This window comes from Triticum urartu, chromosome 6A (genome assembly GCF_056163025.1).
Source record: "Triticum urartu cultivar PI428250 chromosome 6A, HENAU_Tu73, whole genome shotgun sequence".
NCBI lineage: Eukaryota > Viridiplantae > Streptophyta > Magnoliopsida > Poales > Poaceae > Triticum > Triticum urartu.
The window spans coordinates 10,962,507-10,987,031 of record NC_141878.1 but is presented as its reverse complement, the minus strand read 5'-3'; the positions used below and the strand labels follow the sequence as shown (position 1 = coordinate 10,987,031).

The 24,525-nt window shown below is 44.6% G+C and overlaps 1 pseudogene; it reads left to right on the top strand.

The window, feature by feature from the left end:
- Positions 1-453: 453 nt before the first annotated feature.
- On the top strand, positions 454-2,559 carry LOC147963137 (uncharacterized; annotated as a pseudogene).
- The last annotated feature ends 21,966 nt before the right edge of the window (positions 2,560-24,525 follow it).

Below are 24,525 nucleotides of genomic sequence, written 5' to 3'. Positions count from 1 at the left end.
TGCATTGTAAATGCCCTAAGTGTGTGAGAGCAAATGTTAGTATTTTTTAAACTTTCTTTGAGGAAAATTAGTGTTTTTTTAACTGAGCAAAGTGTTAGTTCATCAGTCGCTCAAGGCTGAAACACAAAGACGAAACTGCCCTCTGACCCAAGTCCATCAAAGCGTTTGGACCCAACAGAACAGAGCCCAGCCAGCCCAAGCTCCTCTGCTTCTCCTTCCTTCTGCTCGTCCATCTGGCCGGCTGCTGCAATGGCGACAAGGCGCGGCTCTCCGAATCGGCGCGACATCCGTTGAGGTGAGCTTCCCCTTTCCTCTCTCCGTTCCATTGTAATCCCTAATCATCCCGCATTTAGTTTCTTGATTGATTGATGTGCGTTCCTCTCCTTGTTGTAAGAACCCTAGGTAGCTCTACAGACGGATCTGCGCTGACCAATGCATCCAGCATCAGGCGCGATGGATCCTGGCTTCCAATCGGTGAGTCTATCAATCTGAAGCTTCATTCCGCACGTCTTCCTGAGCTAATGTACTCCCTCCGTTCCCTTATACAAGGCCATAAACTCAAATTACAGATACCTAGGTAAAATTTAATGACTACTTTGCATGCCAATTTTTCTTTTTGTTAACTGAGATCATTAATAAGCCCGCATGCATGCAAGGAAGAAATGAGAAGGAAGTAGCACAGTGTCATTATGACTACATGCATGCAAGTATTAAACAAGTTGCTACTACGAGAAAACATCATTAAATTTTGTCTCGATTACTGTTAGTGGCCTTGTATAGATGCAAAATGTGTTTTTCATAGTGGCCTTGTATAAGAGAATGGAGGGAGTAACATATGGAATGGTGAAGTATAAAGATGGGGAATTTTTACGGATCTGCAGATGCAAGATGGGACATTTAATCTGATTTCGGTGTAAGCTGAGGAAATTTGCAAAGGCACAAGCAGCACTGGACAGTCAACCGGCTAGCCTGTTCCCAGTCCTGGTTCACACGAGTTGTCTCCGTTCCTCACCCGTGCCACCACTGGACGATGATGACCTCCTCCAGGAGATCCTCCTCTGCCTCCCTCCACTTCCATCCTCGCTTCCCCGCGCATCCGCTGTATGCAAGCGCTGGTACAAAATCCTCTCTGACCCACGGTTCCTCTACCGCTTCCACAAACACCACCGGAAACCGCGGCTCATTGGCTTCTTTGACAAAGAATTTGGTCGAGCCCCCGTCTTCATTCCGATGCTGGACCCGCCAAACCGCATCCCCGTCAGCTTCGCCCTGCCAGAGAACCTCCTTAGTTGGACTCCATGGGACAACCTGCTCATACATATGAAGTTCTCTTTCTTTGGCTGCTGACACGGCATTGCACTCTTCCTTGACCGCCTGCGCCATGAGGCTGTCTTGTGGGACCCCTACACCAACGTGCAGCGTCGTGTAGCTTTTCCACTGGGTTTCAACAATCAACAAGCTAACTTCATCAGGAGCGCTGTGGTGCTGTGTTCTGCTGGCGACGTGCAGCATGCGCACGGTGATTGCCACTTGAGCCCATACAAACTGGTATTGGCATGCCATGACGCTAAACACACAAAGGTGCAGAATGGACTTTTCGCTTTGCTGGTTGCTTCATGGATAGGTATTCTTGAGTTTGATTTTGAAAGGCTGACTCTTGATGTGATTGAGAAGCCTGCAAGTGTCGATGTTACTAATACTCGCGGCGTCGACTGGTCCTTTCAAATCATACGAGGCGAGGATAATGGCCTCGGCCTTGCTGTTTTGCGCCAGAACTAAGCATTCAGTTATGGGCGAAGAATTCCGACTGTGATGGTGTTGTCTCATGGGTGCTACAGACAACCATCCAATTGGATGAGCTCTTTACACGACCCTTAAGTTCGGGCGTGGCAAAACTTGTCCTGATGCCAGGGTATGATGAAGACACAAATGTGATCTTTTTATTTTCGGTTTCTCATGACTTCATGCTCCAACTTGAGTCGATGAAAGTTCAAATATATTGGTAGAAGAGAGTACCGGAGTTCTAGATTCTATTATCCCTATACAAATTTCTATACTGCAGGTAACATCTCGCCTCTTGCATGGCATACATAACAAATCAAAATACTTTTACTGAGATTCAATCCAATTACATAGGATACATGTTTACTATAATATTGTTGGTGTGCTAAAGAGTTGACTAGATGTTTAAGTATATATTGAGTTGTTTCTTTCTTTGTCAGGATGTCGAAGTTATCCCAGTGTAGTTTTGTTATTGAACGGATTGCTTAAAGTATAACAAAAATAGAAACGTAGCTATTGCTGCCTAGTACTCCCTCCGTCCGGAAATACTTGTCGTAGAAATGGATGTATCTAGACCTATTTTAGTTTTAGATACATCAATTTTTATCCATTTCTAGGACAAGTATTTCCGGACAGAGGGAGTAGTAATTTGGGGTTAGCACTTCCAGTCAACAGTTTTAGCTTATTGGTAGCTTTCCCTTGTTTATAGCACTTATTTTGCTTATAGGTAGGGGCATTGCTGGTGGAGATGGTGGAGCTGAAAATGTCAATGCATGAGACATGCTCATATGCTTTGTTGGCTGAACAGGTGCTGTATAAATTTATCTTCTTGCTCGATTATTTAATCAATAGGATGATGTGTGATCTCTTATTTAAGTTCTCTATGGGAGGACAATGATCGATGCTAATATGCTGTGTTGGCTGAACAGTTGGATGATGTTTGTTTTTTCTAGACGATTTTTGTATGATCTCCAGAAAAATCAGTTGATGTGCACTGTTGCAATGAAGGAAAGTCTAGATATTACTTTATCAGCTTTCCCGTGAGTGAGTAGTACAAATTGGTTTTGCCTGATGACATTGATTGTTTTGCTGGTATCTTTGGTTCTCTTGGTCTTGCTGAGGTGAAGAAATGATTCTTTGTTGTCTGTTATTCCGCTTCTGTCTGCCATGGCTACTATTGTGGTCAACACAGAAATTAATCCTCTATTCTTCCACTTTGTATGACATGTCCTGTGAAATTGATTTGGATGATTTGAATTGTGTAATTTCCAGACTTCTGTAGACTGGGAACACTCCTAGTTTGCAGGTCACTAGTAGCGTGCGCTGCACGCGCTGCTAGTGGTCTGCTACCAGTGGTGTACCGCGTCGATGCTGCTAGAGGGCACAGTTGAACGCTGCTAATAAGTGGTTCGTGGACTAGTGCATGAGGAAGTAATGGCTTCTTCCAACACAATATAAAAGAGCATAGGAGGTGCTTGCATCCATAAGTTTGATTGATATGTTGGTTGACGATGTACATGTGGGGCCGGGTTGAATGGAGCCGTACCATGAGTACATGTGCGAGAACCTGACTTGTCATGCATACCCATGTGACATTCATTGTTGGGTCACTTCTTACTCCTCATGATCCCTCCGACCGCCTTGCAGAAATATCCTTTGCAGCTTACCATATAAGGTGTACACTCTACCTAGCCTTCTTCCTCTCTATTCTTCCAGGTGCATATATGATGTTACATGTTTAGATATCTTCCTGAGATATATGCCTTGCTCCAATATCATTAAATGTATCCCCATTCAACTTCAAAATACCATCTAGCGTATTTACTACATCCCTCTTATAATCCACTTCTTGTGTCATGGTATCAGTGAGAGGGGAGAAAGAAAATAAGATAGGGCGAGTGACAGAGCATGTACATTTAGTTGGCCACAGGGCATTAGATTTGCTCATAGAGTATTGCAAGTAGAAGAATAGTCTAAATCAGGGACTAGAGGCCTTAAGAATGAGTTCTTGGTTCTCTAAAATGGAGGACCCTTTTGGACCAGTTAGGCTTGAGTGGCAAAGGGAAATGTAGACTCACAATGTCCACTAGGTCATCTACATACGACCTTCAGCCCTCTTTGGACTGTAATGGATCTGGTTGATCCAGCAAAAAATGCAGCAAGGTGATGGGGGGATGTTCTGACAGGCTAATTGTAGGCGATATTGCGATGGGGCTAGCGGATGTTGCAACGGGGATGTGCTTGGCAATACTGCGATGAAGGCGGCGAGGTGCCGATGATTTTACGACTGGCCATGGCAGATGCTGCGACAGGGACATAGAGCTGCTCGCAAATACTGCAATGCGGTGCGGCAGATTCCATGACGGCGAGGTGCTCAGCGATGCTATGATAGGAGACAGCCGATCTACACGTACGTTGGTGCTGACGCAAACTGGGTGTGTTGGAGCTGGGGATGATCCACCCGTTGCTTTTTTGATAAAGGGCGCTCTTTATTAACTCATGAGGTTGCATCACGAGGATAAAAATACAACAAATACACACGCGACCTCTACATCACTAAGATGCACACAACCAACAAAGTAAAAAAAATAATGGAAAGATGAAAATGACTCATAGGGTATGGGCGAGGCAAACAACTCATTGCAGCAAAACATCAACTACTATCACCTGTATTGACGACACCGGGACGACGAGGAGGTTCCTGTTGGGGAACGTAGCAGAAATTTAAAATTTTCCTACGTGTCATCAAGATCTATCTATGGAGAAACCAGCAACGAAGGGAAGGAGAGTGCATCTACATACCCTTGTAGATCGCTAAGCGGAAGCGTTCAAGAGAACGGGGTTGAAGGAGTCGTACTTGTCGTGATCCAAATCACCGGAGATCCTAGTGCCGAACGGACGGCACCTCTGCGTTCAACACACGTACAGCCCGGTGACGTCTCCCACGCCTTGATCCAGTAAGGAGAGAGGGAGAGGTTGAGGAAGACTCCATCCAGCAGCAGCACAACGGCGTGGTGGTGGTGGAGGAGCGTGGCAATCCTGGAGGGCTTCGCCAAGCACCACGAGATATGAGGAGAAAGAGAGGTAGGGCTGCACCAACAGGGATAGATCTAATCGCGTGTTATGAGCAGCCCAAACCTCAACTATATATAGGGGAAGGGGAGGGGCTGCGCCCCCTTTAGGGTTTCCACCCCTAGGGGTGGCGGCCAGCCTAGATCCCATCTAAGGGGGCGGCCAAGGGGGAGGGGGAGAGGGAGGCGCACCAGGATGGGCCTTAGGGCCCATCTGCCCTAGGGTTTGCCCCCTTCTCCTCTCCCTTGCGCCTTGGGCCCTTGTGGGGGGCGCACCAGCCCACCTGGGGCTGGTCCCCTTCCACACTTGGCCCATGAAGCCCTCCGGGGCTGGTGGCCCCACTTGGTGGACCCCCGGGACCCTCCCGGTGGTCCCGGTACGTTACCGATAAACCCCGAAACTTTTCCGGTGACCAAAACAGGACTTCCTATATATAAATCTTTACCTCCGGACCATTCCGGAGCTCCTCGTGACGTCCGGGATCTCATCCGGGACTCCGAACAACATTCGGTAACCACATACAAACTTCCTTTATAACCCTAGCGTCATCGAACCTTAAGTGTGTAGACCCTACGGGTTCGGGAGACATGCAGACATGACCGAGACGTTCTCCGGTCAATAACCAACAGCGGGATCTGGATACCCATGTTGGTTCCCACATGTTCCACGATGATTTCATCGAATGAACCACGATGTCGAGGATTCGATCAATCCCGTATACAATTCCCTTTGTCTATCGGTATTGTACTTGCCCGAGATTCGATCGTCGGTATCTCGATACCTTGTTCAATCTCGTTACCGGCAAGTCTCTTTTTACTCGTTCTGTAACACATCATCCCGTGATCAACTCCTTGATCACATTGTGCACATTATGATGATGTCCTACCGAGTGGGCCCAGAGATACCTCTCCGTCACATGGAGTGACAAATCCCAGTCTCGATTCGTGCCAACCCAACAGACACTTTCGGAGATACCCGTAGTGCACCTTTATAGTCACCCAGTTACGTTGTGACGTTTGGCACACCCAAAGTATTCCTACGGTATCCGGGAGTTGCACAATCTCATGGTCTAAGGAAATGATACTTGACATTGGAAAAGCTTTAGCGAACGAACTACGATCTTTGTGCTAGGCTTAGGATTGGGTCTTGTCCATCACATCATTCTGCTAATGATGTGATCCCGTTATCAACAACATCCAATGTCCATGGTTAGGAAACCGTAACCATCTATTGATCAACGAGCTAGTCAACTAGAGGCTTACTAGGGACATGGTGTTGTCTATGTATCCACACATGTATCTGAGTTTCCTATCAATACAATTCTAGCATGGATAATAAACGATTATCATGAACAAGGAAATATATAATAATAATCAATTTATTATTGCCTCTAGGGCATATTTCCAACAGTCTCCCACTTGCACTAGAGTCAATAATCCAGTTCTCATCGATATGTGATTAACACTCAAGGTCACATCCCCATGTGACTAACACCCAAAAGAGTTCTGGGTTTGATCATGTTATGCTTGTGAGAGAGGTTATAGTCAAAGGGTCTGAAACATTCAGATCCGTGTGTACTTCGCAAATTTCTATGTCATCTTGTAGATGCAACTACTACGCTACATTTGGAGCTATTCCAAATAACTGTTCTACTATACGAATCCAGTTTACTACTCAGAATAATCTGGATTAGTGTCAAAGTTTGCATCGGCGTAACCCTTTACGACGAACTCTTTTACCACCTCCATAATCGAGAAAATTTCTTAGTCCACTAGTTACTAAGGATAACTTTGACCGCTGTCCTGTGATCCATTCTTGGATCACTCTTGTCCCCTTGACTGACTCATGGCAAGGCACACTTCAGGTGCGGTACACAGCATAGCATACTGTAGAGCCTATGTCTTAAGCATAGGGGACGACCTTCGTCCTTTCTCTCTATTCTGCCGTGGTCGAGCTTTAAGTCTTAACTTCATACCTTACAACTCAGGCAAGAACTCCTTCTTTGACTGATCCATCTTGAACACCTTCAAGATCATGTCAAGGTATGTGCTCATTTGAAAGTATCATTAAGCGTTTTGATCTATCCTTATAGATCTTGATGCACAATGTTCAAGTAGCTTAATCCAGGCTTTCCATTGAAAAACACTTTCCAAATAACCCTATATGCTTTCCAGAAATTCTACGTCATTTCTGATCTACGATATGTCAACAACATATACTCATCAGAAATTCTATAGTGCTCCCACTCACTTCTTTGGAAATACAAATTTCTCATAAACTTTGTATACACCCAAAATCTTTGATCATCTCATCAAAGCATACTTTCCAACTCCGAGATGCTTACTCCAGTCCTTAGAAGGATTGCTGGAGCTTTGCATACTTATTAGCATCTTTCAGGATTGACAAAACCTTCTGGTTGTATCACATACAACCTTTCCTCAAGAAAATCGTCGAGGAAACAATGTTTTGACATCCTATCTGCAAGATTTCATAAATAATGCAGTAATCGCTAACATAATTCCAACAGACTCTTAGCATCGCTACGGGTGAGAAAGTCTCATCGTAGTCAACTCCTTGAACTTGTCGGAAAACATCTTAACGACAAGTCAAGCTTTCTTAATGGTGATACTTACCATCATTGTCCGTCTTCCTTTTAAAATCCATATGTACCTAACAGCCTTACGACCATCAAGTAATTCTTCCAAAGTCTACACTTTGTTTTCATATATGGATCCTCTCTCGGATTATATGGCGTCGAGCCATTTATCGGAATCCAGGCCCACCACTGCTTCTCCATAGCTCGTAGGTTCATTGTTGTCTAGCAACATGATTTCCAAGACAGGATTACGTACCACTTTGAAGTAGTACGCATCCTTGTCGACCTACGAGGTTTGGTAGTGACTTGATCCGAAGTTTCATGATCACTATCATAAGCTTCCACTTCAGTTGGGATAGGTGCCACAGGAACAACTTCCTGTGCCCTGCTACACACTAGTTGAAGTGAAGGTTCAATAACCTCATCAAGTCTCCACCATCCTCCCACTCAATTCTTTTGAGAGAAACTTTTCCTCGAGAAAGGACCCATTTCTAGAAACAATCACTTTTCCTTCCAGATCTGAAATAGGAGGTATACCCAACTGTTTTGGGTATTCTATGAAGATGCATTTATCCGCTTTGGTTTGAGCTTATCAGCCTGAAACTTTTTCACATAAGCGTAGCAGCCCCAAACTTTTAAGAAATGACAGCTTAGGTTTCTCTAAACCATAGTTCATACGGTGTCGTCTCAACGGAATTACGTGGTGCCCTATTTAAAGTGAATGTGGTTGTCTCTAATGCCTAACCCATAAACTATCGTGGTAATTCGATAAGAGACATCATGGTATGCATCATATCCAATTTGGTGCAGTTATGATGTTCGGACACACCCTCACACTATGGTGTTCCAGGCTATATTAGTTGTGAAACAATTTCCGCAATGTCTTAATTCTGTGCCAAACTCGTAATTCAGATATTCATCTCTATGATCATATCATAGATATTTTATCCTCTTGTCACGACGATCTTTCAACTTCACCCTGAAATTACTTGAACCTTTCAATAATTCAGACTCGTGATTCATCAAGTAAATATACTCAACATCTACTCAAATCATCTGTGAAGTAAAAACCATAACGATATCCACTACACGCCTCAGCACTCATTGGACTGCACATATCAAAATGTATTACTTCCAACAAGTTGCTTTCTAGTTCCATTTTACTAAAAACGAGGCTTTCAGTCATATTGCCCATGTGGTATGATTTGCATGTCTCAAGTGATTCAAAATCAAGTGAGTCCAAACGGTCCATTTGCATGGAGTTTCTTCATGCATATACACCAATAGACATGGTTCGCATGTCTCAAACTTTTCAAAAACGAGTGAGCCCAAAGATCCATCAACATGGAGCTTCTTCATGCGTTTTATACCGATATGACTTTACGTGGCAGTGCCACAAGTAGGTGATACTATCATTACTATCTTATATCTTTTGGCATGAACATGTGTATCACTACGATCGAGATTCAATAAACCATTCATTTTAGGTGCAAGACCATTGAAGGTATTATTCAAATAAACAGAGTAACCATTATTCTCCTTAAATAAATAAGCGTATTGCGATAGACATAATCCAATCACGTCTATGCTCAACGCAAACACCAAATAACAATTATTTAGGTTTAACACCAATCTTGATGGTAGAGGGAGCGTGCGATGCTTGATCATATCAACATTGGAAACACTTCCATCACATATCGTCAGCTCACCTTTAGCTAGTCTCCGCTTATTCCGTAGCTTTTATTTCGAGTTACTAACACTTAGCAACCGAACCAGTATCTAATACCCTGGTGCTACTAGGAGTACTAGTAAAGTACACATCAACACAATGTATATCCAATATACTTCTATCGACCTTGCCAGCCTTCTAATCTACCAAGTATCTAGGGTAGTTCTGCTCCAGTGGCTGTTCCCCTTATTACAGAAGCACTTAGTCTCGGGTTTGGGTTCAACTTTGGGTTTCTTCACTAGAACAGCAACTGATTTGTTATTCCATGAAGTATCCCTTTCTTGCCCTTGCCCTTCTTGAAACTAGTGGTTTTACTAACCATCAACAATTGATTCTCCTTCTTGATTTCTACTTTTGTGGTGTCAAACATCGCGAATATCTCAAAGATCATCATATATGTCCCTGATATATTATAGTTCATCACGAAGCTCTAGCAGCTTGGTGGTAATGACTTCGGAGAAACATCAATATCTCATCTGGAAGATCAACTCCCACTCGATTCAAATGATTGTTGTACTCAGACAATCTGAGCACAAGCTCAACAATTGAGCTTTTCTCCTTAGTTTGCAGGCTAAGAAAATCGTCGGAGGTCTTATACCTCTTGACGTGGGCACGAGCCTGAAATCCCAATTTCAGCCCTCAAAACATCTCATATGTTTCGCGACGTTTCAAAACGTCTTCGGTGCCTCAACTCTAAATCGTTTAACTGAACTATCACGTAGTTATCAAAATGTGCATGTCAGATGTTCGCAACATCCACAGACGACGTTCGAGGTTCAGCACACTGAGCGGTGCATTAAGGACATAAGCCTTCTATGAAGCAATGAGGACAATCCTCAGTTTACGGACCTAGTCCGCATAATTGCTACTATCAACTTTCAACTAAATTTTCTTTTTCTCTAGGAACATATCTAAAGCGCGAGCTACGACATAATTTGCGAAGACCTTTTGACTATGTTCAGGATAATTAAGTTCATCTTATGAACTCCCACTCAGATAGACATCCCTCTAGTCATCTAAGTGATTACATGATCCGAGTCAAATAGGCCGTGTCCGATCATCACGTGAGACGGACTAGTCAACATCGGTGAACATCTTCATGTTGATCGTATCTACCATACGACTCATGCTCGACCTTTCGGTCTTCTGTGTTCCGAGGCCATGTCTGTACATGCTAGGCTCGTCAAGTCAACCTAAGTGTTTCACGTGTGTAAATCTGTCTTACACCCATTGTATGTGAACGTTAGAATCTATCACACCTGATCATCACGTGGTGCTTCGAAACAACGAACTGTCGCAACGGTGCACAGTTAGGGGGAACACTTTCTTGAAATTTTAATGGGGATCATCTTATTTACTACCGTCGTTCTAAGCAAATAAGATCTATAAACATGATAAACATCACATGCAATCAAATAGTGACATGATATGGCCATCATCACTTTGCTCCTTTTGATCTCCATCTTCGGGGCTCCATGATCATCATCGTCACCGGCATGACACCATGATCTCCATCATCGTGTCTTCATGAAGTTGTCTCGCCACATATTACTTCTACTACTACAGCTAACGATTAGCAATAAAGTAAAGTAATTACATGACGTTTATGTTGACAGGCAGGTCATAAATAAATTAAGACAACTCCTATGGCTCCTGCCGGTTGTCATACTCATCGACATGCAAGTCGTGATTCCTATTACAAGAACATGATCATCTCATACATCACATATATCATTCATCACATCCTTTGGCCATATCACATCACATAGCATACCCTGCAAAAACAAGTTAGACGTCCTCTAATTGTTGTTTGCATGTTTTACGTGGCTGCTATGGGTTTCTAGCAAGAACGTTTCTTACCTACGCAAGACCACAACGTGATATGCCAATTGCTATTTACCCTTCATAAGGACCCTTTTCATCGAATCCGTTCCGACTAAAGTGGGAGAGACAGACACCCGCCAGCCACCTTATGCAACTAGTGCATGTCAGTCGGTGGAACCGGTCTCACGTAAGCGTACGTGTAAGGTTTGTCCGGGCCACTTCATCCCACAATGCCGCCGAATCAAGATTGGACTAGTAACGGTAAGCATATTGAACAAAATCAATGCCCACAACTACTTTGTGTTCTACTCGTGCATAGAATCTACGCAATAGACCTAGCTCATGATGCCACTGTTGGGGAACGTAGCAGAAATTCAAAATTTTCCTACGTGTCACCAAGATCTATCTATGGAGAAACCAGCAACGAAGGGAAGGAGAGTGCATCTACATACCCTTGTAGATCGCTAAGCGGAAGCGTTCAAGAGAACGAGGTTGAAGGAGTCGTACTCGTCGTGATCCAAATCACCGGAGATCCTAGTGCCGAACGGACGGCACCTCCGCGTTCAACACACGTACAGCCCGGTGACGTCTCCCACGCCTTGATCCAGCCAGGAGAGAGGGAGAGGTTGAGGAAGACTCCATCCAGCAGCAGCACAACGGCGTGGTGGTGGTGGAGGAGCGTGGCAATCCTGCAGGGCTTCGCCAAGCACCACGAGATATGAGGAGAAAGAGAGGTAGGGCTGCACCAACAGGGATAGATCTAATCGCGTGTTATGAGCAGCCCAAACCTCAACTATATATAGGGGAAGGGGAGGGGCTGCGCCCCCTTTAGGGTTTCCACCCCTAGGGGTGGCGGCCAGCCTAGATCCCATCTAAGGGGGCGGCCAAGGGGGAGGGGGAGAGGGAGGCGCACCAGGATGGGCCTTAGGGCCCATCTGCCCTAGGGTTTGCCCCCTTCTCCTCTCCCTTGCGCCTTGGGCCCTTGTGGGGGGCGCACCAGCCCACCTGGGGCTGGTCCCCTTCCACACTTGGCCCATGAAGCCCTCCGGGGCTGGTGGCCCCACTTGGTGGACCCCCGGGACCCTCCCGGTGGTCCCGGTACGTTACCGATAAACCCCGAAACTTTTCCGGTGACCAAAACAGGACTTCCTATATATAAATCTTTACCTCCGGACCATTCCGGAGCTCCTCGTGACGTCCGGGATCTCATCCGGGACTCCGAACAACATTCGGTAACCACATACAAACTTCCTTTATAACCCTAGCGTCATCGAACCTTAAGTGTGTAGACCCTACGGGTTCGGGAGACATGCAGACATGACCGAGACGTTCTCCGGTCAATAACCAACAGCGGGATCTGGATACCCATGTTGGTTCCCACATGTTCCACGATGATCTCATCGGATGAACCACGATGTCGAGGATTCGATCAATCCCGTATACAATTCCCTTTGTCTATCGATATTGTACTTGCCCGAGATTCGATCGTCGGTATCTCGATACCTTGTTCAATCTCGTTACCGGCAAGTCTCTTTTTACTCGTTCCGTAACACATCATCCCGTGATCAACTCCTTGATCACATTGTGCACATTATGATGATGTCCTACCGAGTGGGCCCAGAGATACCTCTCCGTCACACGGAGTGACAAATCCTAGTCTCGATTCGTGCCAACCCAACAGACACTTTCGGAGATACCTGTAGTGCAACTTTATAGTCACCCAGTTACGTTGTGACGTTTGGCACACCCAAAGTATTCCTACGGTATCCGGGAGTTGCACAATCTCATGGTCTAAGGAAATGATACTTGACATTAGAAAAGCTTTAGCGAACGAACTACACGATCTTTGTGCCAGGCTTTGGATTGGGTCTTGTCCATCACATCATTCTCCTAATGATGTGATCCCGTTATCAATGACATCCAATGTCCATGGTTAGGAAAACCGTAACCATCTATTGATCAACGAGCTAGTCAACTAGAGGCTTACTAGGGACATGGTGTTGTCTATGTATCCACACATGTATCTGAGTTTCCTATCAATACAATTCTAGCATGGATAATAAACGATTATCATGAACAAGGAAATATATAATAATAATCAATTTATTATTGCCTCTAGGGCATATTTCCAACAGTTCCCTCAACATCCATGCCTTCAACAAGGAGATGGTGCTTGAGCGCCGTCGTCGCTGGACCAAACCACCTAGGTGAGATCATGGCTTTTCACCCAGAAGAGAAATACCGAGTATGATCCAGACAGTGCCTTCAACAAGGGAGCCCACCACTACCAGGTACAACAAGAGACGGTCAAACCTAAGGTTTTCGCCCCATAACTCGAGAGCTGGTACTTGAAGAGCACCACCATAGACAAAGTCCATTTTGTTGTCGCCACCAACTTTCCAGAGAAGAGGTCTTGCTGTAATGTCGTGATCACTACCAGAAACACGGATCAAAGCCAACTCCACAAGTCGAGCAGTTGCAATGCCAGATCTATCAAAGTTGACAATGAGCATCTTCACACATGCCTATGTGGGACACACTTCGAAGATAATGATACTTGGTGTTTCATTCCTAGACTTGCAAGTGTCAATGTTGTGACAGGGAAGTGGATTACTAGGGACAAGTTTAACCACGATGGCACGCTCGCTCACTATAAAGCTCGATGGGTGGTTTGTGGCCTCACTCAACAAGAAAGGGTTGACTACACGGAGACCTTTAGTCCGGTTGTTTGTCAAACCGGCTACCATTCGTGTGATTCTCAGCACTGCCATGTCTCATTCATGGCGCATTCACCAAATGGATGTCAAAATGCCTTTTTTCATGCCTCTCTTTGTGAGACTTTTAATTGCTCTCACCCCTCGGGGTTCATTGATGCTTCTCATCCTTCCCATGTAGGTCTCCTCAAAAAGTCTCTTTATGGTCTAAAAGAAGCTTCAAGCACATGGTATTTTAGATTTCAGTCATATAATTTATCGCTAGGCTTTACCACTTCTAAATGTGATTCAACACTTCCTTATTTTCCGACGGGGTTCTTCCATTCCATATCTTTCATTATATGTGGATGACATCACACTCACTGACAACAACACCCCAACACTCCACTACATCATCCACCCTTTCAAAACAGAATTTTCTATGACCGACTTAGGATACATTCATCACTTTCTTGGCGTAAATGTTACTCGTACACCCACCGGTCTCTTTCTCTCACAACAACAATTTCAGCCACTGTGCTTAATTGCAACCCAATTGCCACCCCGAATGACACAAAAAGGCAGGATCTCCTCTCATAATGGTGACAAGGTCTCCAACGCTACTTTATATGATAGTCTTGCTGGAGCCATTAAGTATCTCACCCTCACTTGCCTTGATATATCTTATGTGGTTCAACAAGTTTGCTTGTTTATGATCCCCACACATCTCACATGCAACACATCAAGCGGATTTTATGACACCTCAAAGGCACTTCTCACCATGGGCTTTGACTTTAAAAGTCAACATCCCATGAACTGGTGGCTTACTCTGACGGTGATTGGGATGGATGTCATAACATATGGAAATCCACCTTCGGGTTTTGCATCTTCGTTGCCTCCAGTTTGATCTCTTGGCCCCACAATCGTCATAATACGTTATCTGGTTCTAGTGCCGAAGCAAAGTATCGTGTGGTTGCCAATTGTGTTGTTGAATCATGCTGGCTTCTCCAATTACTTCACCAGACGCTGCTTCCTCCATGACGAGTCACCTTGGTCCATTGTGATATCATCAGTGCCACCTACTTGTGATCAAATCTAGTGCAACACCAAAGGACCAAGCATGTCCAGATTAACCTGCACTTTCATCGAGGTCACGACATCCAACTCCCAATGTGAAGATATATTCACTAAAGGACTACCAACCACGAAGTTTCTTAGAACTTCTATCCAGCCTGAACATCTACCCAGGACCGGTCCACAGAATTCGGTGGCCCGGGGTAAAATTAGAACCTAGGACCCCTTAATGTAGTCCATCAAATGTGTACGAAAATGTATATTGAATTTTGCTAGTCAAAGGAAAAACAATATTTTTTATTTTATTCAAGCCCCTTCTTCAGATAATTTTAAAAATAAATCGGCTGGACATATTACTTTATTCCTGTATGGTCATGGGCTTTAAACCCATGATCACTGACATTGTCATTATGCATATTGATGTCAACATCGTATTATGGGATAAATATGTTACGTAGCATTTCACATCAAAAATTCTGTTTTTATCATTTACCTAATCGAGGATGAGCATGAATTAAGCTTGGGAATGCTTGATACGTCTCCAACGTATATATAATTTTTTATTGTTCCATGCTATTATATTATCTGTTTTGGATGTTTTATATGAATTACTATGCTATTTTATATTATTTTTGGGACTAACTTACTAACCGAGAGCCCAGTGCTAGTTTCCGTTTTTCCCTTGTTTTTGAGTTTTACAGAAAAGGAAAATCAAACGGAGTCCAAACGAGCTGAAAATTTATGGTGATTTTTTATGGACCAGAAGAAGCCCATGGAGCATTGGAGTTGAGCCAGAAGAGTCCCGAGGCAACAGCCAGGGTAGGGGGCACCCCCCAGGGTGCGCCCCCTGGCTTGTTGGTCCCTGGGACCCCCCCTGACGTGAGACCGACGCTAAAAATTCCTATAAATCCTGAAACCCCCATAAAGAAACCTAGATCGGGAGTTCCGCCGCCGCAAGCCTCTGTAGCCATGAAAAACCAATCGGGAGTCCGTTCTGGCACCCTCCCGGAGGGGGAAACTAGCACCGGAGGCCATCTTCATCATCCCAACAGTCTCCATGACGAGGAGGGAGTAGTTCACCCACAGGGCTATGGTTATGTACCATTAGCTATGTGTTTGATCTCTCTCTCTCTCCCTCTCTCTCTCATGTTCTTGATATGGCACAATATTGATGTAGGGCGAGCTTTGTTATTATAGTTGGATAATATGGTGTTTCTACCCTCTGCCTTGTGATGAATTGAGTTTTACCTATGTGGTTTCACTATTATAGGTTTGAATGCTATTATAGATTTGAGAAGACTTGATGTATGTCTTGCGTGGGATACCCGTGGTGACAATGGGGTGTTCAATTAATTCACTTGATGTATGTTTTGGCACTCAACTCGTGGATTCCTGAGGTGACATTGGGGTAATCTATGCATAGGGGCTGATGCACGTTTTCATCCTTGTTTCCCTGGTAGGAATCTTGGGCCACTCTTTGAGGTTCTTTGTGTTGGATTGAATATTATGAATCCGAAGTTGTTTCATGCATATCGTATAATTGACCCACGGATACTTGTGGTGACATTGGAGTATCTAGGTGACATTAGGGTTGAGTGATGTGTATCACATGGTGTTATTTTACTACGAAGTCTAGGGCTGTTTGTAACACTTTTAGGAATAGCTCAATGAATTGATCGGAAATGATAACTTTAAGGTGGTATCGTACCCTACAAACAATTTCTTCCTATGTTCTCTGCAATAGGAACTTTGGAGTGACTCTTTGTCGCACGTTGAGGGACTGCCATATGATTTACTTATGTTATCATTGTTGAGAGAAATTGGACTAGTGAAGGTATGAATCCTAGGCCTTGTTTTCAAGCATTGCAATACCGTTTTCGCTCACTTTAACCACTTGCTACCTTGCTGTTTTTATATTTTTAGATTACAAAAACCTATATCTACTATCCATATTACACTTCTATCACCATCTCTTTGCCGAACTATTGCACCTGTACAATTTATCATTGTATTGGGTGTGTTGCACTACTAGGGAAAAGGCTAGCAGCAGCGCGGGTTTTAGTCCTATCAGTAGCGCGGGGTGGCGCGCTACTGATAAGGCGCTACAGCTAACGTATAGCAGTAGCGTGCCTCCACCCACGCTACTGCTAAATCGACTTAGTAGTAGCGAGTTCCAGGAGGAGCGCTGCTGGTAATTAGTAGTAGCGCTTCTCTCTGCCCGCGCTGCTACTATTATTTCATATTTTATTTCTTTTTTATTTCATGTTGTATTCGTACACCTTTACACAAGTTTTTATACAACAGGAATTTACAAATTGTTTTTACATCATAATGAGTTATTACATCACGGGGTGAAAGAACCATGTGGACTAGTTTCAAGTGGACGGACATCCACTTGAAACTAATCCGCAGTTCTTTCACCCAATCATATAATAAATATCATCATCATATCATTAACAACTTATCATCATCATCATCATCATATCATTGGTCACTAGTCGTAATCACAAGTACTCCTCACATCTTCAACTCTAACACATTGTATCACATAATAAACATATTGTACCTCATAGGACCTACTACATTCTCTTAGGACCTACTATATTCTCTAAGGTAAAATAGCAAAAAACAAGATAGCCCCTGGCTCTCCATTATGGAGAATGCAGATTATCCTGTCTCCAATTCTTGCCTTTCGCTTAATGTTGCTTCCAAGAACCTCCTTACGAATGTCCAAAACATTTTTTGCACTCTTTGATTAGCATGTGTTCACCGGTTTCAGAAATTCGATATGCACATGTGAGATCTGTAGGATGAACTGGCTGTAGGTTCAGAACTTCAAGGCGACCATTGTAATACATCAGATGAGGCACACACTCCATCGGGATTTTCTGTTGAAAAACATAGTAATAACTTCGTAGTTACCAATGATGTACAAGTTTTAGAAGTATGCAAAAGATGCACGGATGTCGTAATAGTAAAATATCTTACCAGGGTATCTCCATAGAAGTTATCGTGGTTCAACACGTGCACTAGTGGCACGTATTCACCATAATTTGGAGGAGTTCGATAATAGGTATTGTAATTCTCAAAAAAAGTACAATAAGCAATCAGATGATTTTTCTCCTTATAAGTTAATTCGGAGCCATCAGTGTAGTGGGTTTTGTCTACCATCTTCTGCACATTCTTTGAAGATTCAAAATAAGCTGTCAATGGAAATAAGCTGTCAACTATTTTAAAATAAACAATATAAATTAGTTAATAAATATGTTTGAGAAACTCACATTGCGGTAGAATCGGAAGCGTATCAACAAGGACCCAAATGTCCATATTGTCTTGCTCGATGTCAGGATCACCAAGATCCATGGTGACAATCATACCCTCATAAAAACCATGCATTTTGCAAAGTGCTTCCCAATGGGTTACGCTCTGAGAATTGTACAGATTTACTTTAAAATCGATATCATGATGGGTCCTTAGGTGTATTTTCTTTGTTTGAAAATTTTCATGGTCTTCAAAAACCATCCTCTCCAAGACATAGTGTTTTGCATGGCATGGGATAAGCTAGTCGAATTTTAAAAGATGAAAATTAGACGTTGAAATAGTTGAAGTCATGCTTAATTACGAAAAAAAACACTTGTCATTGTTGCGTACCGTTTCAACATCGAAGGTCTCCTCGAGCTTAATGCTGAAGCGCCGATCTTCATCCAGCTGAACGAACCTGTTGCACATACCTCGATCATCGTGGCACCAGCTGCACTCCCCCGGGAGACTGTCGTCGTCCGAGTATGACATTTCCTGCGTTCATAATTCAAAGATTAAACTTGTACATATTCTAGCACAAGTCATGCCAGAATTCACGGAAAAATCCGGCATGACCTTTGCTAAAAAAGGACATATCGAGCGCCTGAAATTTGCCGGAACGGAAATTAATCAACACTCCGGCAAAACATAGGTCACTCGGAGGTGTAACCAAAACATGAAATAATTGCTTAAACTAAAAAATAACACCAAATATGGCATGTTCAACTAGTTCTATTAATTAAACTAGTTCTATTAATTCAACTAGTTCTTTCTAAAAATGAAGTAGTTCAACTAGTTATTAATTTACTTACTATACTAGTTCAACTAAAACTTAACTAATTCAACTAAAACTAAACTAGTTTTATTAATTCAACTAGTTCTTACTAAATATAAACTTACTATAAATAGAAAGAAACTAGCACATCTACTACTACTAATTAACATCTAACTACTACATCTACTACTAATTAACATGTACTACTGCTAATTATACAACTAGTTTACCATCACTACTAGCAATTAATATCCACTACTTCTAAAAATCATTATCTATGAACCCTAAATTAACATCTACTACTACTAAAATCATCTACTAACTAAGCAAAGAGAGAGGGGGTGGGGGAGGGGTGGGGGGCTTACAGAGGGAGAGACGGTGGCGGGGAGGTGCTCGGCGACGGAGGGGCGGCGGGCTCGGTCGAGGGCGGCGGTCCTGGTCGGCGGGCTCGGGAGGGCGGCGGTCCTGGGCGGCGGGCTCGGTCGAGGGCGGCGGCGGTGAGGTCGAGGGCGGCGACAGTGTGGTCGAGAGCGGCGGCGGTGAGGTTGAGGGCGGGCAGCGGTGACGGCGGTGAGGGCAGGCGCGCTCGGGCTCGGGCGGCGGCGACAGGGAGTAGGGGAACAGGCCGGTGGGGGAGAAAGGAGGACTTAGCGAAATTTTGATGCGGGGGGTGGTTAACTCGAACTAGCAGTAGCGCACGTACAGAAAACGCGCTATAGCTAACTTATCTACAGCGTGTTTTAGGGAAAACCGCTACTGCTAATGGAAGCAGTTATTTCTTTTGTTTAGTAAAAACATCAAATATATAAATTGTTCATCATTGATCTTTTTGTGTATAATCTAAATAGTCAACATGAATCCTCACTGTACCTGTATAGGTAGAGGCGAGGATTCATATTGCAACCACAAATCATACACATATAGTTCAATGATGACCAAGTGCTCGAGATAGGTTGAGAAGCAACATATTTAAGGTGGTAAACACCTTGTTCGCTTAGCAGTATGGGACTAAACTTAATTAGTTGCGGTCATACTTAGCAGTAGCGAGTTTTGAGCAAAACCGCTGCTACTAAGTTCTTTAGCAGTAGCACGTGCACGGGAAGGGTGCTACTACTATATCTAGCCTGGAGGCAACACCGTGGCAATTATAGTAGTAGCGCTCTTTTCACCTAGAGCGCTACTGCTACTCAATCATTAACAACGCTCTTTTCTAAAGCTCGTTGCTGCTAATTAGTAGTAGCGCCTGTTTTTAGACCGCGCTGCTGCTAAGATTCTGTGTATAAGGTTTTCCCTAGTAGTGTTGGGGCACAAGAGACTCTTTGTTATTTGGTTGCAGGGTTGTTTGAGAGAGACCATCTTCATCCTACGCCTCCCACGGATTGATAAGCCTTAGGTCATCCACTGGAGAGAAATTTGCTACTGTCCTACAAAACTCTGCGCTTGGAGGCCAAACACGAGCCTACAAGAAGAAGGTTGTGTAGTAGACATCACATCCCACCACGTCTAAGACGCCGAAAGAGGAAACCATACCTGCCATCCACGAACCACGAACCCAGAACACGGTCTGTCTTCCAGATGTCATCAATACAGGCCACAATCTACATCAGCTCCTAGACTACCTCCTAAGCTCCACGCCAACACTGGAGCAAACATCGTCGCAACGGCAGAGATTGAGGACACATGTCCACCAAGCGGATGTCGTCGCCGTCACACCATCCTTGCTTGAATAGACTGGTTTCCAAATCCATCACCAACCATAAGACCGATGGCCTTGTCAGGGAAGGATCCAAAGAATCTTTATTCAACGCCCTCATCATCGTCGCTGAAGACAAGACGATGAACAGCCTCAAAACCGAGAATACGAGGGAATAAAAACTGTCCACACACGTGGATCCGACAGACCCCCCTCACCACCGGCGGTGGAGGGGAGCCGCCGGAGGACAGCACTGGAAGATTGGCCTACCCGGGCTGTGGCTAGGGTTCCAATACCCCCTCAGTTCTTGCAAAACGATAATATATTATGGGACGGAGGGAGTATATACTTTCATTGGCTGGATGTAAATAATTTAGAAATGTTCTTACGTTCAGCTTAGCACCCTAGAATTCATGGGGTATATATGAGAGCTTTTTTATGGTACAAAATCTGGAGGGCAAGAAGCCTACGACTTGGAATACAAAATGGTCTATAGAATAATATTCTATCTCCAGTCATACACATATATGTATTCTAACATCGCCCCCTCAATTGTACCTAGAGTGAAGCAGATGAATGTGACTGAATTTGAAGTTCCGCGCTTCTGTCGCCTTTCCTCTTCACCATCATCACATGCGCCTCTGATGGGTGACTGCCTCCCCTTTTGGTGCCTTCCCTGTCTCTCCTCATTTCCCTCCCGCGCTCACACCGGGAATGTCTTGGACACTAGTGACGAGGCGAATGTTGTTGATTGGAGTTGTTGCTGATGAGTTCCTGTAGATGTAGCCATTAATGTCGATGTTGAGGTAGCCGATCATGCAGTTTCCTTGGTTGAGGTGATTGTCGCTGATGATGTAGTCATCATGGATGATGCAGCAGCACAAAGCCGGAGGCGCAAAAAAAGTGCGCTAAGTTTTAGATGACGGAGCTGCAGTCGTGGACGATGAACCTTGCGGATGTCAGAGGCTGTCGTCGGCGATGAGATTGTCTATTTTGCGAAGACCGGAAGAAATCCATCGAGCACACATCATTTTTGCTAGGACTGTGCGGCCGTGAAAGGGGTCGTTACCATAGTGACGCGGTGTCGATGCAGTGGCCATGACGCGGGCATTGTCGTCGTCGAGGTCACCTCTTGTTGAAAAGCCTGTCGGTGGACGTTAAGTGTCCATTATGTGGACAAGGCAGCAGTAGTGTGTTGACGATGATGTTGATGATGACCATATTGATATAGACCCTGGCGATGATGTGTCGACCAAGAAACAACATGTGTGAAATAGTGTGTCGCTTGAAATCAGCATCAACATGTGTGTTTACATCTTGTTGTCAGAGAAGTCGTGTGGTTGATATCGCTTCTCATGGACGTGCTCGACGAAGTCATACAATTCAATGTCGTGGTGTGAGGATGATGCAATTGTTCGGTGTAGATGCAGTGGAGAGCAAGGATGTGGTCATGGTTCTGCGTAGATGATCGATGTGTGTGAGTCGCTAAAGATGTCGCGCACCGATCTGGATGTAGCTGACGATCTACAGCGTGGACGTGGATCCTTGAACCATCCCTGCCAGCCCGGAGTGGTCGATGTGCACGGGCGACGGATGAGTCGTCGTCATGATGAGCGAACCGTGAATCGTCGTTGGTGCTTGCATGTGTTGGCCAGAAGCCATGCATGTGTGTGCATGTCCGGATGAGAAATAGGGCACGCGAACACATCTGGATATCAATATCTGCAGCCTTGTTGGAGTAGATGCCGCAGGAGAGGCTGCTGCTTGACGACGTACGCGTGGGTGCTGGTGCTGCCTCGGCGAAGCATACAATAAATCCAAACGATGGCTCATTGTAGTCCCGCATGCCAGCGAATCTGCATACGGACTCAGCTGCACCCGCGCTCATGGAAAAAATAAAAAAAAATACTAGAAAAATTCAAACGATAGAAACGTGTCGGTGAAGACGATGGCTCATTGTAGTCCCGCATGCAACCGCTTCTCATGCAGACAGAGGCAGCTGAGCCTGAGCATGTTGGTGTCGCCTGCGTGCTGCCGTCGATGGACAGCCGTCTTGGATGCCGCCGTGAAGAAGTCGTGCATCGCATGTCGACGCCAGTGGCATGGAGTTGATGTGGCCGCCGTATGAGGCACCGATTTGTGCTCTAATTTCACCGGAAATTGGAGGGTCTACAGATTTATTTGATAGCTGCAAAGAATACAATCTAAGGATTGTCGAAAATTTAAATTGATGTAATTTAAGGAACTGATATAATCTATGAAACCAATCTAATTTTCGATCGATCGGGTGCCATGCCTCTGGAAAGAGAAGACTAATCTCTCCAAGAACGGCGCTGCAGATGCGGTGGAGATTTCTAGGATCGGCATCATTGGACTAACTGTTCTAAGAGCATCTCTAGCAGATCCCATATAAATTCACCCTTACAAATGCGTATAAGGTGCACTGTAAACCTTTTTTACGGTGCGAAGTTGTTCCGGGGTAGAGTAGACCCTGTAAATAAAATGGTATCCCACTATAGTCCATTTTTTTTCCTTTTTTCCATTTCCCCGTCCCGGCATAGCCCATCTCCGGCCAAAGTGTGCGTCGCCCCGGCTCACCCCAGCACCTCTCGCCTCGCTCCCACCCCACCCCAGCGCCGCCCGCCTCGCCCCCCGCCTCGCCCCGGTGCCACCCCGCCCTGATTCGGGCCGTCGGTGGCCTGCTCCGCCCTACCCGTGGACGGTCTCACCTCGGCAGTGGAGGTCGAGCCGTCCGCAATTGGGACCGGCGGCGACAAATTCCTGTGTGTGGCGACGGATTTCGGTGAGTTCCGCGTAGATTCCCACCAGTTCCGCGGCGGCGCGTTTGCTCCGACGAGGTTTTTGACTGGTTTACGGGTTAAGCTATATACTGCCTTCGAAACTGTACATATGAAGTTCTCGTGCATGGATTTTTAGCGCGTTTTAAAAAGTTTAAGGGCCGAACAAGTTTTACAGGATCTGCTAAGCGCCATTTTCTCGACTGAAACAGTAAACACCTCTTCTTTTTTATTGCTTTGAGCGCTTTAAAGGGTCAGCTAGAGATGCTCAAATGGCATGTGAAAAAAAGTAGAACCCTAAAATTGTGTGTTGTATTGATCAGACGCTCGTGTGGGTATATATGAAGTACATAACTTGGTGGGCAAGAAGCAGATGACATGGAATACAAGATGGACTCTACAATCCTAGTCTATGTCTAAGTCGTACAGATATATGTATTCTAGCAGTGGCTACGCTGAATTTTGCCGTCAATGTAGCATGTAGGTCCTGGACTATGAAGTGGGACTTGTAGGTTTTACTAGTTAACAATGAAGTGGCGCTCGTAGGTTTACTTTTTTCTAGGGGTAAGGTCCATTTTATTGATCAAACTCCACATATGATGGGATACAAATTGGATCATGAAGGTCGATAAACCATAAATAACGCCCCTGATCAAGCGAACACGAGTATATAGCTAAAGTATGAACTTCACCATTAGTGGCTCGACCCTCATTAGTAAATTTACAATTGAAATTTGTAGGTTTTACTAGTTAATGCTTGGCCCAGAGGTCCACAAAGCGCTAAAGGGCTATAGGCATCTTTGATAGTCCATCTTTCTGTCCCCGTGCTTCCCATGCCTACTTGCTCGAAATGGTCCTCCCTTGCACAGAAATAAGGAGATAATATCATCGATGATCATTTTTTCAAATAAACAACATCGATGATTTTCACATGCGGGTCAAGCTATTTGGTATGACGTTAGACACCATCTGAAGTGTCTGGGAGCTCATCACCCCGGCCTTGTTCCCTCTTGTTTCACACTCTTCAACTAGAGGTAGATAGTTTGAGGAGCTGGAGGCTAGTTGGCTAGAGATGCAAAGCCTATGAAGGTGTGACGAACGTCTCACATGCACATACTACTGCTTTATCCAGCCGGTGTTCTACATGTCATCCTTAGCCATCTTCCATGAATAAAACCCACTAGATGCA